Consider the following 16270-nt stretch of genomic DNA (forward strand, 5'->3'; position numbering starts at 1 on the left):
GCTCGCAGTCTAAATAGACCGGACACCCACAGGGTGGGAGCTGGGATAGAACCCACAAGCAGAATGACCTATGTGATGGAAAGAAATGGCATGCTAGCTCTACAGGTTTTGGGGGGTAGGTTTACTCAGGAGGTGGAACAACTAAATGGAAATAAAAGGGAAGTGAAGGTTTGTGCTGAGGATGGGGCAAGTGAGAAGAAGGTGAGAGGGGCAGGTTTGGAGGATATTGGAGCAAAAGCCAACTAGCACGGGGCAGAGAGTCCAGTCAAGAACTGTAGAAGATTCTTCAAATGTCCAGCAATCCAGAGGTATTTGCTTTTATCTGCTGTACCTGGTAAAACTTTCGAATCTCATCCATAGCCTGAGGCTAGTGATCAGCACAGGAGGATGGAGGGGGAGAGCTCCCAAGAAGGGAGCAGCAGTGCAGTTGAGATAATGGACCATGAAAAGTATGGCTGAAGGGAGTAGAGATCCTAGGAAAGGGAGTTGAATGGGAGCAGGGAGGATGGGCAAGAAATAGCAGAAGGCTTTCTAGAAAAGCACATGGAGAACACGAGTAAAGGTCAGAAAATACTGTGTATTTCTCTGTATTTAGATATGAAGGTGAAAACACCGAAATCTATAACTCAGTGTATCAGTGAGAAGGCTGAAGATCTTAGTCTTAAAAACACAACTTCCGTTTTATTCATTGAAGCCATTTATGGGCCCTTACCTGTAGTTTCTGAGTCAGTGGAAGCAGGCTAGGACCTGAATTTGTAGCCTCCCTTCCCTGGCACAAGTTATGAATCCTTTAGGCTGGAAATGCCTGGTTCACTGGTTCCACAGCTATGATGTGGTCTTGGTTCGATGTCCCTCAGCCCACAGGTTTGTAGGGACAGCGTCTCTTTGGAAACGCCTGGCTACCAAATAACTCTTGCTCTAGCATGCTAGGTGTTGACTGTCTGTGTTCAGATCCCTCCTGCAAACACATTTCTTCCCAGAAGCCCATGAAGATCAACCTCTGTCACTGAAACTTGCCTGCACCGCTAATGTGAACAACCACTCTAAGCTGGCACCATCTTGCCAGTGGACTTCTGGGGTCTCTGTCTGATTGGACTGTAAGCATCTCAGTCTAGGGATCCAGCTTGTGAAGCAGTGAGTATACTGGCGCTCAGCAAATACCACTGTCGTCATGCTGTGTGGTTTGTACAGAGCCTAAATGAATCTGGACGTCGGGAAGTGTTTCCCTTCAGGAGGTAAAGGGAGTCAAATAGCAGCCTAACTTACCGCTTCCTAATAGTGCCCAGAAATAAAACACAAGCTCTCAAGGGGTGCAGCAAGGCCCCATCTCCAAAGAGAGGCCCCCAAACTGACACAGGCACTTCACAGTGCTTAGCAAACCCTCCTATGAGCCCTAGGAGGTAGGTCAGGATTATCAGCCCAGCTTTACAAATGGGGAAATCTGAACAGAGGTTAAGTGATGTGCTCAAAGTCTCATAGGGAGTTAATTTGAAGCCAGGAGTTTTCTCCATTCTGAGCTCAGAAAACACTGCCTTCTCTGCATCCAAGCTGAATCACAGCCCGACAACAAAAATAATTTCCACCCCCCTTCAGCTCCCTTTGGCACATGTGGGAATACTTGTCCTTCCCTGAGAATGTGAACCCTGTCCCTCTGGCTGTGTCGTCAGCTCCTTGGAGCAGGAGCCTATTGTTCTGTTCGTTAAAGCACTGGGTGCATACCAGATGTTATACAAAGTGACTGATGAGAGTCCTCCACCATAGATTTAATAGGGTAATGCAAAAAGACTATGAAGCCACAGTGTGGAGTTTGTTATACACGGCCACTTGTATGCATGGTGCCTACAGACATGGAAGATAAATCATCCTCTATCAGTGCTTAGTATAAGCATTTTAGAGGACCTGTGATCCTGAGCTGGACACGTGGGGCTGGCACTTGGTCCCATTTGAATAGCGCAAAGTCGTCTTGTTTGGCTCCTTGTTTCCAGATTTCTGATTACTGTTTCTCAGTGCATACTTGATTTCTGGTGATTTAGTTGTGCGCCATTCATGGGAAAGGAGCTGCCTATTTTCTATACATTTACTTTCTGTCCCTAGGCAAATGGGAAATCCAAAACCTTCTCCATCAATTCCTGGTGGAGTTTTTCATGCTAGTTGAATGATTCAAAATGGTGAAGTAAGACTGTCTGTACGGATTCCTTACTGCCCACAGAACCTCCTATGTCCCTTGACCACAGCCCACCCTTGGTTCTGTCTCACTCTCTCTTGCTCGCCAGGCTGGGTTTTGACACATACACCTCCCCCCCCCCCCCCCCCCCCCCCAGTATTTCAAAGAGGAGTCTGCTCAATTGCTTTTGTGCTTTTCCCACGGCTGCTCACTCTTGTACCTTTGTTCCCTATACAGAAATGAGTAACATCCCCTCCCGCGCCCCACACTTGTCTCCACAGTGCTGTTGCTAGATGCTGCAACGCTGGTGTTGCTTGGATGGCTTTACAAGTGAGTCCTCCATGTGCTCCACTGGTGTTTTGACACTGCCTTCTGAAGCAGGTCACAAGCTCACAAGTGGAGGTTCCCATCCTAATCTTTCTCTCTTAGCCGTTGGTTAACTATTCCAAAGGGTTATTAGAAGGAGCTGTTCTTCCTCTTTTGGCTGCTTGTAGGCTGATGCTGTGCTATGGTGAGGGACCAAGCCTGGGAAGGTTTTCCTGTAAGACTGGTCTCTTGACTGTGGTCCGAAATGTGCATTTGTAGTTTCTGATGTGTTCAAACAGAGCTTCTTAAAGTGGCCGTGCAGGTGAAAGACTTCCTGGTGTGCAGGGCCCGGGAGACCCACGCTCAGCCACAGTCCGTTTCTCTTGCAGTTAACTCTGGTGGCTGCCCAAAAGGGAAGAGTGACTTTCCCTTCTTGCTGCTTCTCCTCCTAGTTCTAGTGTTATCAGGACCCTTCCTTAAGCAAAGCTCTTCAGGCTAAGCAGTCTTGCTTTAGCTCCTCTGGGGAGCACTCACTTTTGAGACCCTGTGTTGTTCCCTTTGCTCTCCGCTCCTCTCAGTCCCGCTCTGAGTGTGGACAGGGTCTTGCTGTATACTTCACCCTGCATTGGTGTGAAATCTCTTCCCCTACAGAGGTTTCTCAGTGTGTGCATCCCCAACTGGAATAGGCTGCTTCTGCTTAATGATAATTACCCCCAAATCGTTTCTGTCCACGGCTCCCTTTGAGGCTGAGATCTAACCACCTGCTTTGTTTTTCTTCTTCCTAGTGTCCTTCAGGTTTCTGAATGTTGGGTCCTGACTTCGCTTCCCACCCCTGGCAGAGTCTGAAAAAACAGAGCGCACTGGACACAGCTTCTCTGCACACCATGCCTGGGGCAGACAGAACTGCCCACCTGGGAGGAAGGGGGCAAATCTGTGCCTGGTTGCAATAGGAAGAGTTTTGAAAAAAATCCTGTTGTGTGCTGCGTCTCTTCCTAAAAATCCTGACCTGCCATGGATCTTCTGCAGAAGCCCCGGGGCTGTGCACATTTGAAGAGGAGCTCTGGTGAAAATCCCCAAGCTTGGCCAAAGGCTGTTATGCCAGACAACAGCGTTATCCCACACAAAGGGTGCATGTGTTGGAGGCTGCCATATCTCTGCCATAGCAGCAGTTCGCCCAATGTCTCGGGCTGTCAGAAGGGGCCTATTCTGTCCCCACCTTGCCCTCTGGGATGGAGTAGCTGGGCCTCTTCCTTCAGCCACCAGCCTTGTGCTTGTACTCCACAGACTTTTAGAAGAATTGGAAGGAGCCTCTTGGCAGAAGCCTGGTAGGAATAGGGTAGGGTGTCAGATGGATTGGTTTCAAAGTACCCCACCATTCTGCACCCATCTGAAGGGTTGGGCGGGTGGCAGCCAGGGAGGCTTCCCTTTGTTCACCTAGGCAGAAGAGGAGGACATACAGTTTAATTTCACTGTGCCAAGTGGGCCCGTTGAATGCGTAGCATGTTCTAGAGAAGTCCTGTGCTGTTCTAAGCACTTTCCTGATACAGCAGGCTGCTGGAAAGTAGACACAGGTGCTGATTGCTGTTGCTGGGACTCCAAAACATCTTTGGGAGTTTGTTTCTGGGCTGTCTTGGTACAGCAGAGAAAGGGGAAGCCTGGGTGTGGCCTTAACAGAGCCCTGGTTGCTTTTCAGAAGGGCATTTTCTATAGATGAAATATTTTTTTACTAATCTAAGGGCTTTCTGTATTGAAAGCCAATGTAACCACGTCTCCCTTGGCTTACTGGGTATCTCTCCCTCTAAGAAGGTGGTACCAATAGCAGATTTGCCTTTCAAAGCCGTGCTGAGAATAAATACACTTGACATTCAATTATGTGTCTGACTGGGGGAAGAACTGGCAGGCCCCCACAGTTTGGAACCATGTGAGGAGGGAGTTGTACATTTCTTGTAATCTATATGTAAAACTAGCTACAAATTAGAAGCTTTTTCTAAACCTTTTAAAATATATATATTTTATATATATATTTAAATTGAGAAACAAGATTATTCACTTTTTTTTTTCTGCAGCTTTATCCTGTTGATACCACATGAACACTACAGTGAGGCTGGGAACAAGCCTGGGGTTATGGAGTGTGAATACAGTTTGGGAAGGGGTGGGGGAGACACTTCAGAGTGTTTGGGGAATAGCCACACTCTTCAAATCAAATGGGAGAGGTGTTTACAGAAATCAGACTGCTGCAGATCAGTCTCTGGCCATGTGATTGAACATTCCCACTAAGTATCCCCTAACCTTGTGCTCTTGGCTAATCATTAACAGGGGATAAGCTGGGTATGTTAAGCCCTAGAGTAGCTGGGCTGCGGCTGATGCTTCAGAGGCTTAGGTTCCCTAACCTCTTAATGAGGGAGGCTGATTTGAGCCAGGCCTGCTGACATTCTGTGCAACCTTTGTCCCCCACTATTTTGAGGCCAGGAGTTCAGTCCGCTTTAGTAGCTGACAACCTGGTTGTCCTGGTTTCTATAGCTTTTCCTTTTGTTACTGAAGTTTTTCTGCTACTACTTGCTAATTCTAGTCCTGTAGGCAATGCTGGAGGAATCTGATTGGGGTTCTGACCTGTGGACAGTTTTTGTCCCTGGCCAGGACCTGAAGGGGCTATGAGGGTCAGCTGGCAGTTTTCTTTCAGCCTTTGGGTGTTTGCGGTGGTAGGATTTCGGGGAGGGGATGATTCTTTGCAGTGTTCTATCTGATTTGTTAATGCAGAAAGTCTCTAGCATTCTTTCTGCAGATGGTAGATGAGACTTCTTGTGGAAGGTTTATGTGGTGAGGTGCTGGAAGTTTGCATTGCTTTGCTGCCTTCTCTGCATGTTGTTTCAGGGTTTCACTAGAACTACTGGAGACCTGAACAAGAATGGTATGTCTGGCCACCCAAAATGAGGCCTCTGGAGCAGTCTTGCCTTGAGCCTCATCTGCCACTAGATCCTTTTGGGGAACACTCATTGGAAACTACTTTAAGGCTTTCTCTTTACTGAAGACTTGAGTTCAGCTGTGCGTTTTCACAGTAACATGCCCTGGGTTCACACATCCACATACATCTTGCTGTACTGCCTGGTAAGGCAACCATCACACTCTGAACAATAGGCAGACCTGGAGTTAGCTTATCCCATGCATTGCTAAACTGGGGTAATGGCAGTGAAAACATTTAGCCATGGTCAATCAGCGCAACTGATAGATGATAGTCCTCCAATCCCTTCCCACAAGCCCTGGGCATCCTGTCCTGTGCACTAATTGTGCACATTATCTTCATAAAGAACAGTGGCTGATGGTCTGATTATTAGGGCAAGCTGGATCCTTTCCTTTGGCACCTGACCAACCATACCAGCATGGTTAATGCCACCAGTGAATTTCCCGGGCCTAGACCACTTACTCCTACAATCGCCAGCGTGGGTAGACACCCTGTGAATGTGAGAATAGAACAATGCAGTGAGTTGTGGCACTATGAATCTCAGAATAGTGCCCACGTTAGCTGTATTGCTTCTCACAGCCACATAGAGCACCAGTGGGGGTGTGACACAGTGTGCTGACATTGACAATGTGTTTGTGCTTTAGTTGGTTAGGCTAGCATGTGTTGACTGACCCATGATGGCTTACGCTGTGGTTAGTCAGCAGTGAAGACAAAGCCTAAAGGCGCAGGACTGTACTGTTAGTTACCAGTACCTCAGACCTACAAACCCAGTGCAAGCCAGAGCCATTAGTGAGCATATCTATGCGTTGTAAGCAGTCTGCTTTAGAGCTTCCTTTCAAGTTGTCCAGTTCAAACAGCAGCATGTTAGTGCACTAACCCACTTGGGTGCCTGTTACAGCCTGTGGGCCATGGGGTCTGTGCATTGATATTGCACTCCTGGGAGCTAGGCAATTAGGTGGCTTTTCTCACAAATGTGTCTTGCCTTGACCCATTGTAGCTCTAGGAGCGAGCTGCAGTCAGGCCTAGTGAGAGTCACTGGAATTGCTGCTTCACTGGCTTTAAGAGATGGAGTTTGTTGTAGCTGCTGCCTCTCCCTGCTGGACCCTTGCTGCACCGTCTCTCACTGGGATACTCTCACAGAGCACTTACTGCACTTAGGGTGGACTGAGACCTGTCCCTTGGGGAGTTAAATGCCCACTGAGAAGCAGACTCCAAGCCTCGCTGCTGCTGCCGCCTCTTCCTGGTGTCTGGAACCCGAACTTCAGCCAGACTCTCCATTGCTCCACCCGGAGACGGCCACAGCAGGAAGTGACCAGTAATGCTACAGCACGTCCCTGTACAGCTGCATCGGGCATAGGCGCAAATGGTTTATCTCTCGGTATCTTCCCTGGCAGCTAAGCATTTTGACAGCGTCATCTGCCGGGGGCAGAACAGGCGGTGGTGCTTGTGTCCTGCCGCTGTCTCTGGCCCATTCAGGGTTTGCTTTCCATCTCCTCACTGCAGCAGCAAACGGCAGCTTTTGAGGTTCACGCTCGGTTGCTCATAGGTGTTAAGAAAGCCAGTATGGGAGACTTCCAGTGGAGCCAAAAGCAGCAGGGTTCAGCCTACTGTGAAGGTGGCACTCCATTAAAAGGCAAATCAGCCCTTCTCCTGTACAAGGGCAGAGTGGTGGATCTAGTGAATGGGAATGGATGAGGGCAAGGGGAGGAAGAATCTGGCAGTTGAGCCTCTTATGCCCTTTTCCAAACTTCTGACTAGCTCTGTCCATAAATATTGTACTCCTGTAGCCTTGAGCATTGCCCCTAGTGCTAGTGGGTAACCTGTAGTGAAGCGTCCAGCCCTCATTCTGATGTAGGGCCTGGTGGAGAATTCCATGTATAGAATCACTTTACATAGTGTGGGTGGGGGACAGCTGTGTTCTGAGGTGCCCCTGTCCTTCTGGGTGCGTGCCTGAGAGAGTTAGCAGGTAGGGGATGCAGGGCTGTAAGCACAAGGCCTGATATAGTATGGTGCTGTGTGGTGTCTCTTCATCCTTATAGGCTAGTTGAGCTCAGGCCAAACTTAATTATTCCATTCCTGGATTCAACCACAATTGTTCATAGTGTCGAGCTGCTCAGTGCCACGAAGGATTCTGTGCACTATCGGCCTGTGGAGCCAGCAAGAGGCAAACCCATTGCCTTTGTGTACACCTGCGTTCAGCAGCCTCCTTGAGGCACTCTGTGGATCTGTGATACCTTCAAGTGGCCCTAGTCTTACTGTCACTAACAACTCTGAATAGCCAAAGCTTATTGGAACCCTTCACTCTCCCCTTTGTCAGGTTGTCACTTCATGCTACACTGTCTTTAAATTAGCAAACAAACCATCCTGACGAGAAACTAAAACAGAGGGTTCTGGAGACCGTGTATCTTATAAATGATGTGCATACTAGAAGCATGCAGCACTAATCAGCTTTTCCAAAGGAGATGCCTAGAAAGATTTTATTTAGGCCATGAATTCTTATTTTTAAATTTAGTTGCTTATTTATTGTCCTGCTCCAAGTGGTATTGCCCTCAGAAGTCCCTGTGCATTGCAGCGTGGACCTGGGGGGCGCTCAAAAGGCAAAGGCACTCATACCAGTGTGATGCAGTAGCTCTGAAAGGACTGTCTTGAGCCTTGTTGGTTTATTTCTGATCAAAATAAAGTGAGAGTTTGGATCCATCATTTATAGTTGTGGGACATGAGCATGAGGGGGATAGTTTGGGGTTCAGGTCTCTTCCCCCTACCCAAACTCTGTCTGAGGTAGGAAAATGGATTGGTGTTGTGATTACATTAAAAAGCTTGATGATGATAAATTAAATCCTTGATCCACTGTGTAAGGCTGTGTCTATGTGGATGGTACCATGTTGAGTACAGACACTGCGCACCCCGCTGGCATGATAGCAGTGTGAATGGTGAGAGAGAGTTTAGGCAACTAGAGTACCCTGAACGCCCAGGGTGTATACCCTACATGTTTCTACACACTGAAGCAGTGCCTCCCATGTCTACATTGCTGTTTTTAGCAGTGTAGTGTCCTGCTACCTCCCCACTGCAGGGAAAGGTTCTTGCGGGGAAAGGCTCTGGGAGCTCCCTATTGCCAAAGCCTTTCATGTGCCATGTAGCCACATGGGTAGTGCCTGTACTCTGCATGCTGCTGTAATCATAGACGTAGCCTAAAAGATGGATTTCGTGGAGAGGTCTGTCCTTGTGATAATCCGTCAGTGCATGGAACCCACTGCCACCCCTCCTCTCCACGTGCAGTAACACGTTCTGTGGGAAAAGGGATCCCTCTCAAAGCACCAAGTCTACTTCACTCCCTGTGCCAGGGTACATCCTAAGGGAAGAGGTTCTGCATGGGACAGTCTGATTTAGTCATTGTGCTGACAGAAATGGGTGGTGTCAGTGACTGACTGATACACACCTTGGTGCTGAGGTGAAAGGAGGGAGCCCAGGTGTATAAAAGGCCAAAAGGGTGAAGCAGCTCCTTGCAGAGCTGTGTTCATGGTGGTCTTGCGAAGGCTATTGACAGCATGTTTCATGGCATGTAGCTTGGGGATGTTTGCAGTCAGCTGAGTGCTGTATGGTGAAGCACCAGCAGTGCCTAGAGGGGGATTTAGATGCTTGGAGGATAAATCAGTTTGGAAGGAGGCTTTTTCATTATCCTGCAGAGATAGGAAATGGTCCCATGATCTACTCTTTCCAGGACAGTATTGTAGTCATTCTCCACTCCTTCTGGACGATGGCCCCAGCCTCTTTGCTCTCATGGTGGGATGCCTGCACCAACATGTTAAGAGTGTCAGCCTGTTGCTCACAAGCAGGGTTTCTCTGTTGCTGGCACAGACCCCCCGTTCCCACAGCGTAGGCAGCACCGGCTGGCATAGGTTCCCACACCTGCCCCAGCTGCACTCTCGTTCAGTCATTTCTCATGAAGTTTTTTACTTTTTAAATCTCTGCTTTTTGTTTGCTCTCCTGGTGATTTCCGAACTATTACAGGCTCTGTTTCCATCTGTGCTAGTGAGACTGTGTAGAATGTGCTAGACTAGGGGGAAAGTTTGACAAATAAAGATCTGTAATCCTTTGCTCTGTGTCTCGTGCAGTTTCTGGTGTCTGTTTTGCTGGTGAGACCCAGCTCGTGTTCTGATTTCAGCTGGCTGCTGGGGCTGTGCACTCTGATCTGAATGTCCCTGCGCCAGCCTGAGGTGGAAGAGGCAGCGCATGGACGCTGCCCTGAGTCTCCCAGGATGCTGTGAGAGGAGCTCCCCCGCACTGCTCCCACAGGCTGGGTGTAAGGGCAAATGGTGCTGCTGGCTCCTAGACAGTCTTGAAGGGATGCAATAATTGAAGGGCTCATCTGGTGTAGAAACCATCCCAAAGGTAGGAGCCACTCATCACCAGTCCCTTCCTAATCAGAGTACAGGAAATAGCCCACCTTATTCTTGCTTCCCACCCTATCTGTATTCAGGACTCGGATCAGGCAACTTCCACCAGTGTCAGCAATTCCTGGGGATTCTAACTCTAAGCGTACAAACTAAAGGGTTCCTAGTCTCTCTGCCTTCTGGTCACCCATTCCCGCAGCAGCTGCTGAGGCTTGCTTAGGGTAGCCAAGCACTTCAGGAGCAAGCTCATCTCTGCAGCATATGCCACCAGCACAGTCATCAAAAAGAGGATGGCTATTCCATTGTTCGGGCTCCAGCCAGGGAGCACCTGCTGATGTCAGTTCCTGTGGGCTTGGAGCTATCCCATGACCATACCTATGAGACACAGCCATGTGCAAGATCTTGTGTCTAGGAACAAAGGACGTAGGCCACACAGCATGGGAACTGCATCCTGGATAGCAGTGGCTTAAAGGGATTTACAGGTCATGGTGGAAACCAAGGGACTATGAGCTCCCAGCACCATGCATGTTTGCTCTTAGCCTCTGATGTTAAGATGTATATGCAGGTCCAAAAAGAGTTAGGAGTGATGAGATGTTACTACTACTGTATACAGCACTACTGTGGCTTTTACTGGGATACTGTGTCAAGTTATGGGGTCACAACTTAAAAATATTGACAAATTGGAAGCTCAGGAAAGAGCAATAAGAATCACAAAGTCTGGAAAACCTGTCTGACTGTGAGACTAACGATGTTCAATAGATTGAGCTTCATCAGATAGAAGTTTAAGCAGTGAGTTGATGATACTCCAGAAGTACCTATGTAGGGAGAAGATTTCTCATTTCAGAGGGTTCTTTAATTCAGCAGACAAAGGCAGACCAAGCTCTAGTGGAATCCTGATCAGTTCATACTAGGAACAAGGTGCAATTTAGGTGTTGGAAATTATCTATTGGAGCAATGTGCTGATGGACATGGTGGCTTCTCCATTGCTTGCAGTCTTCACATGAAGATTTAGAAAGACAAAGATCTGCTCCAGCTCAGTGAGAAGTTCTGGGTGTGCTGGTGGAAAGTCTCTGGCCTGAGTTATGCAGGAAGTCGGTCTGGATGGTCCCTTCTGGCCTTAAAATAGTATGCCCTCAGCTCGTACTGTGCATGGTATTAGCCACCCTATTGTGAAAAGGTTATTGCAGAATTAAAGGGTGTGGGGGAGGTCGGCGGAAAACTTAACCAATCTTTCCAGTCTCTTTGGATTTATCTTAGAAAGGAGAGGGTAAAAAGAAATGATAAAAGTATATGAAATAATAAATCTTTAAGAGAAGGTGGATGGACTTATCTGTCTGTCATGATACAGGAGGCAGGAGACATTAAATTAAATGGTGGGAAATTCAAAACCAATAAATGGAAATACTTTTTCATGTACGAATTAGTGGAACTTACTGCTACAGAATATCACTGGACCAAAGAATTTAGACTGAGTATGACTGGACATTTATATGGATAACAAGAATACCAAGAGTTACAATAATTAATGCAAATAGAATTCTGAAAGGAGACCTTTTCTGTCCTGCAGCTGCCCACTGGTGGCAGGGGCTGGTTGCTCCATTCCAGCCAATGAGCATCATATGGGTGCGTTTCTCCTATAATTTTGGCTCAAACCCAAGGATAACAGTGTCACTGACATTAATGGGGGTGGGTGTCTCCTAATTGCAGCACACAGGCTCCCGAGTGGCCTTTAAATAAGCGTTAGCTATTTCTGCTCTGAGGGGGGCATTCCCCCTGCATGACCAAACGCTTGCAGCATCAGATGTGCTGTGCTAAAGGAAAAGCTCCATTTAAGACTTTAATTGGGAAGGCTAATCTACTGCCAGGTGGCTACATTAAACTGGGACAGAACACAGCAGGGCACATGGAGGGAATACAAGGCAGATGGTTGAAATGAGAATGGGTATTTTAGATACTTTGTCACCCTAGCTTGCCCTGGCTTTATACCTCTGAGCTAGAGTCTTGTCTGTTTATAACAACACTCAGACTGACATTGTTCATGAGGTTCCCACCCTCCAGTCCAGAGCTGAGCAGCTTGGTGGGAGGCAGCTCTCACCTGGGCCTAGTCTTATTTTAGGCACATATGTACTGCCAGACTAGATCAAAGCCAAGGTCCATCTAGCCCAGTGACCCCTCTGTGAGCAGCACCAGATGCTTCAGAGTAAGGTGTAAGAACCCCACTTAGCAGATATGGGATAACACCCACCCTCAAGGGCTCATCCTAATCCCTAATTAGAGATTGTTTTAAATACTGCAGCATGAGGTTGAACAAATGTCCTGCCCTCCCCAGAGGTGAAAGTAAGCCGGTATGGCATACTGGTAAGAAAGCTGGTACACAGCCAACTGTATGGGCAAGGCAACTGATGGGGAGGGCACAAAAGGGGCAGCTGCCTCACAGCCTGGCAATTTAAAAGGGCCCAGGGCTCCCAGCAGTGGCTGGACCCCTATGCCACCAGAGCCCCAGGCAGCATGGGCTGGGCAGCACTGAAGGGCTGGCTAGGGGAGTCTGGCCCCAGCCCTGCCCCTTCTAGGGGCCCAGAGTTGCCCCCCTCACCCCGGCCACCCTGCGTACTGATAAGTCCGTTAAGTTACTTTCACCCCTGGCCCTCCCTTGCTGCCTGCAGAGGAAAGTGGGGCTAGAAATTGTTGGGGTAGAGAACATGCAACCTATGAGAAGTGCCAGGAGGGGGCACTCCACCTGCCTTATTCTGCTTTCTAGCCACAGCATCTGGTGAGAGGCTAAGTGCAGGTCAGTGTAAATGGAGAAGGGGAGGAAATTTGACCTAGAGCAGGGTACTGCTTGAACGGTGTCCCCATTTCCATTACATCTTTAGTACTCCTGCTATTGCAAGAGCTGTACCCAAACCTGTCCTGTAATGGGGCCATGGACTAGCTGTGGACACTAACTATTCCAGTACTGTTTGTTGCTCTCCATGGACTAGTGCATACCATTCCTCCCACCAGAAAACTTGGGAACACTCCACTGTTACAAAGCAGCTCTCACCTGCCTCTGCCAACATGGCTGTGTGCACAAGACAGTGAGAAGGAATCATGCTAGGCTGGCAACTGCTCTGTGCATTGCCCCCATGGCTCATGGGCCCTGATGGCCTGAATCCCAAATGAGGGAGTGATGGTACTTTTTGCTTTATGCTTTAGAAGAGACAGTGTGTGGCAGCGGAGCTCACAGCTCTGGGCCATGGGATCTGCTGTCTCACTTTTGGCAAGAGTAGTACTAGAGCAATAATCAGCATGGACCTGCTTACTTATGGAATTTAGGCATGGGGGTGCAACATGAGACTTTCACCATATCATTATTAATCAATTGGGGTATAAATATTGTACTTACATTTCAGTGTATAGCACAGAGCTGTATAAACAAGTCATTGACTCTCTGAAATCTTAGCTTGTACTGACTTCCCTAGTGCTTTTTATGTTGTAAAACTAGGCAAATAGCTAGCTGAGTTGATGTCCCCCCCGTCCCCCCCCCCGAAGACCTGTGTGTATCCCTAGGGATACATGTACCACAGGTTGAGAACCACTGCTCTGGAGTGCCGCCCTGCCTCCTCCCTCTGCAGCAGAACCAAAGGTGTTTCTGAAAACATACCCCAGAGAGAACATTCCTCTGCTACAGCTCAAGGGTTGAGGGGAGGAGTGTCTGGTTTAATCAGTCAGGTGCCAAGCTCTCGGTCTCCCTCCCTGCCAGGGGCCCTGGGGGGAAACCAGCCCAGGGGCACATGCCACAGCTGTGCAGCCTGTGTAAGAGGACAGTTGTGGGGCTAGGGTGCCACCTGCTGGTGAATGGGCAGCCGCACTCAAGCAGTGTTCTGATAACTTCAATCACTAAGGGGTCAGCTCCTTAGTGATTCCAAAAGTTCCCTGACTGACTTCTCAGAGCTGTGAATGCCACGGCCAGGTCTTGGGGTCTGGTTCTGTGGTGCGTGACATGAGTGTAAAGCAAGCAGGAACTTGGCCCCACTAGAAGGGGAGGGTTCATTACCTACTTTGCAATGAGGTTAGTGATTACACAAAACAGCAGGAGCCAGGAATTTGAAGTGACTATTTTAACTGCCACTGTCCTTTTAGTTAAGAGGAGCTACTGTTCTTCACTCCTCCTAGAGGAGGAGGCAGAAGTGGGACTCACATGCTTGCTGTTTAATCAGTGGTCAGCATGTAGCCTAGAAAGCTTCCTGGTGCAGCTCAGATTAAATCCACAGTTGCTGGTTCAAGGAAAGTACAAGCCCATTACCTTAAACTTTTCCCCGTTCAGATGAGAGAATCTGAATATGGTAGAGAGGTTGAGTCAGGTCCTTGGAAGTAGGGAAGGTTGCCCCAGCCTTTTGTAACACCGTAGGGCAATAGAAACATGGTGGAACCTTGCCTTCCCTCTGACTAACAGGAGGGCCACTGTTAATGGGGCAAAAGTAGAGACATTGCTCATCTCTTGCTGTGATGGTAACGAGCGACGATGCTAATATCTTCAAGCCTCCGAGCACCTCATGGTGAATAAAAATGCAGGCTAAGCTGAGTGCTTGGGCATTTAAAATACTGCCAGAGCCACTTAGGGTATGTCTGCACTGCCCACCTTACAGTGCTGCTGCGGCCATGCTATGACATGGTCAGTGCAAAAAGAAAAGGAGGACTTGTGGCACCTGAGAGACTAACAAATTTATTTGAGCATGAGCTTTCGTGAGCTACAGCTCACTGCATCAGATATTTTCCACTGAATGCATGCGATGAAGTGAGCTGTAGCTCACGAAAGCTTATGCTCAAATAAATTGGTTAGTTTCTCAGGTGCCACAAGTACCCTTTTTCTTTTTGCGAATTCAGACTAACACGGCTGCTACTCTGAAACATGGTCAGTGTAGACACGTTTTATCACCGGGGGAGAGCTCTCCCGGGGATTAAAAAAACCCACCCCGCACAAGCCGTGGTAGTTTAAAGCATGGTCTATACTGGTGCTTTCCTGCACTAAAACTTGTCAGTCAGAGGGGTGTTTTTTCACACCCCTGAATGACTAAAGTTTAAGAGCCAAAAGACACAGCTTTAGTAACCAATTGAGTCCCACAGAAGTTTGGTTTGTTAATTGTAGCCTCAAAGCTAGAAGTAGAGCTGTGTATTTTTTCCCCCTCCACTAGTAATGAGAAAAAAAATTCATGTCAAACTAAAATGGCAATTTTTCAGAGATTTACAGCAAATAAATGTCAGTAATTAGAGGTGGGTCAACATGAAACATTTTGTTTCAACCTGAAACTTTCATGTTGATTTCATGTATTATCAGCAAAGGACTAGATTCAAAAAACCATGATGTGGGGAGGAGAAGAGGACCTCTCTTAGAACCGTGGTTTTTTTATGCTCCTAGGCTACAGAAGACCCAGGGTCAATTTTACCTTCTGGCTGATGTACACAAGGCATTTGAACTTGGGGCTCCTGCATTGTGGGAGTGCCTTAGTGCCCTTGGGGTATTTCTCAGTCTAGCCTGATGAAACAGTTTAATGCTACTGTGAGCTTGAGTCTCCCAGATCCTAGGCAAGTCTATCCTCCAGGCTACATCACTCACTTCTCTGGCCTAATGACTGTTACAAGTTGCCAGCACGGACCCCCACCTCAGAGTTAAAGGTGATGAGAGAGCTCCAGCATCGTTTTTCTGACAAATGCCCTGCATTGAAAAGCTTCAGGGCAAATAAAAAAGTTGACATTACTGCAACAGCAACATGAGACTGGCTATGCTGGGTTAGACCAATGGTCCATCGAGGGTTCTGTCTGACAGGAGCCAGTACCAGGCCTTCACGGGGAGCACACAGACGAGGGCAATAGGAATGAGCCACCTGTCTTCTCCTCCGAGCTCCTGGCAGTCAGAGGTTTAGGGTCACATCTCTGACTGTATTAGTCAATAGCCATTGCTGGATTTATCTTCCATGAATTTCTTTTTTTTTTTAGCCCAGTTAATACTTTTGGACATCACAACATCCCCTGGCTATGGGTTCCACAGGTTACGTGTGCATGGTGTCTAAATGTACTGCCTCATGTTTGCATTAAGGCTGCTGCCTATGAAATTGGGTGACCCCTGGTTTTTGTATTGTGGGAGATGGTATATAAAACTTCTCTGTTCATTTTTTACACATCTGTATTATATACCCCTTAATCTCTTTTCTAAACTGAACTGACCTAGTCGTAGTCTCTCCTCACATGGAAGCCTTTCCATACCCTTGATCATCTTTGTTGCCCTTCTCTGTACCTTTTCAGAGATGGGGCGACCAGAACTGGACAGAGTATTCAAGGAGTGGGCGCATCATGGATTTCTATCGCTTTCCTAATAGGCCCTAACACTGTTCGCCTTTTGGGCTGGGCTGCTACTGTGCAGAGAGCTGAAGTTTCCAGAAACATTGAGTTTTTCCACTTCAGTCAAAACTA

The 16270-nt window shown here is 47.9% G+C and overlaps 1 protein-coding gene across 1 annotated transcript in view; it reads left to right on the top strand.

The window, feature by feature from the left end:
- The window catches only part of FOXO4 (forkhead box O4), a 31715-nt gene extending 22192 nt beyond the window's left edge, over positions 1 to 9523 (top strand). The window contains exon 3 of the mRNA XM_037909328.2: positions 3256 to 9523. The gene's annotated coding sequence lies outside the window, so the exon portion shown is untranslated. The remainder of the gene's footprint in view (positions 1 to 3255) is intronic.
- The last annotated feature ends 6747 nt before the right edge of the window (positions 9524 to 16270 follow it).

This window comes from Chelonia mydas, chromosome 9 (genome assembly GCF_015237465.2).
Source record: "Chelonia mydas isolate rCheMyd1 chromosome 9, rCheMyd1.pri.v2, whole genome shotgun sequence".
Taxonomy (NCBI): Eukaryota; Metazoa; Chordata; order Testudines; family Cheloniidae; genus Chelonia; species Chelonia mydas.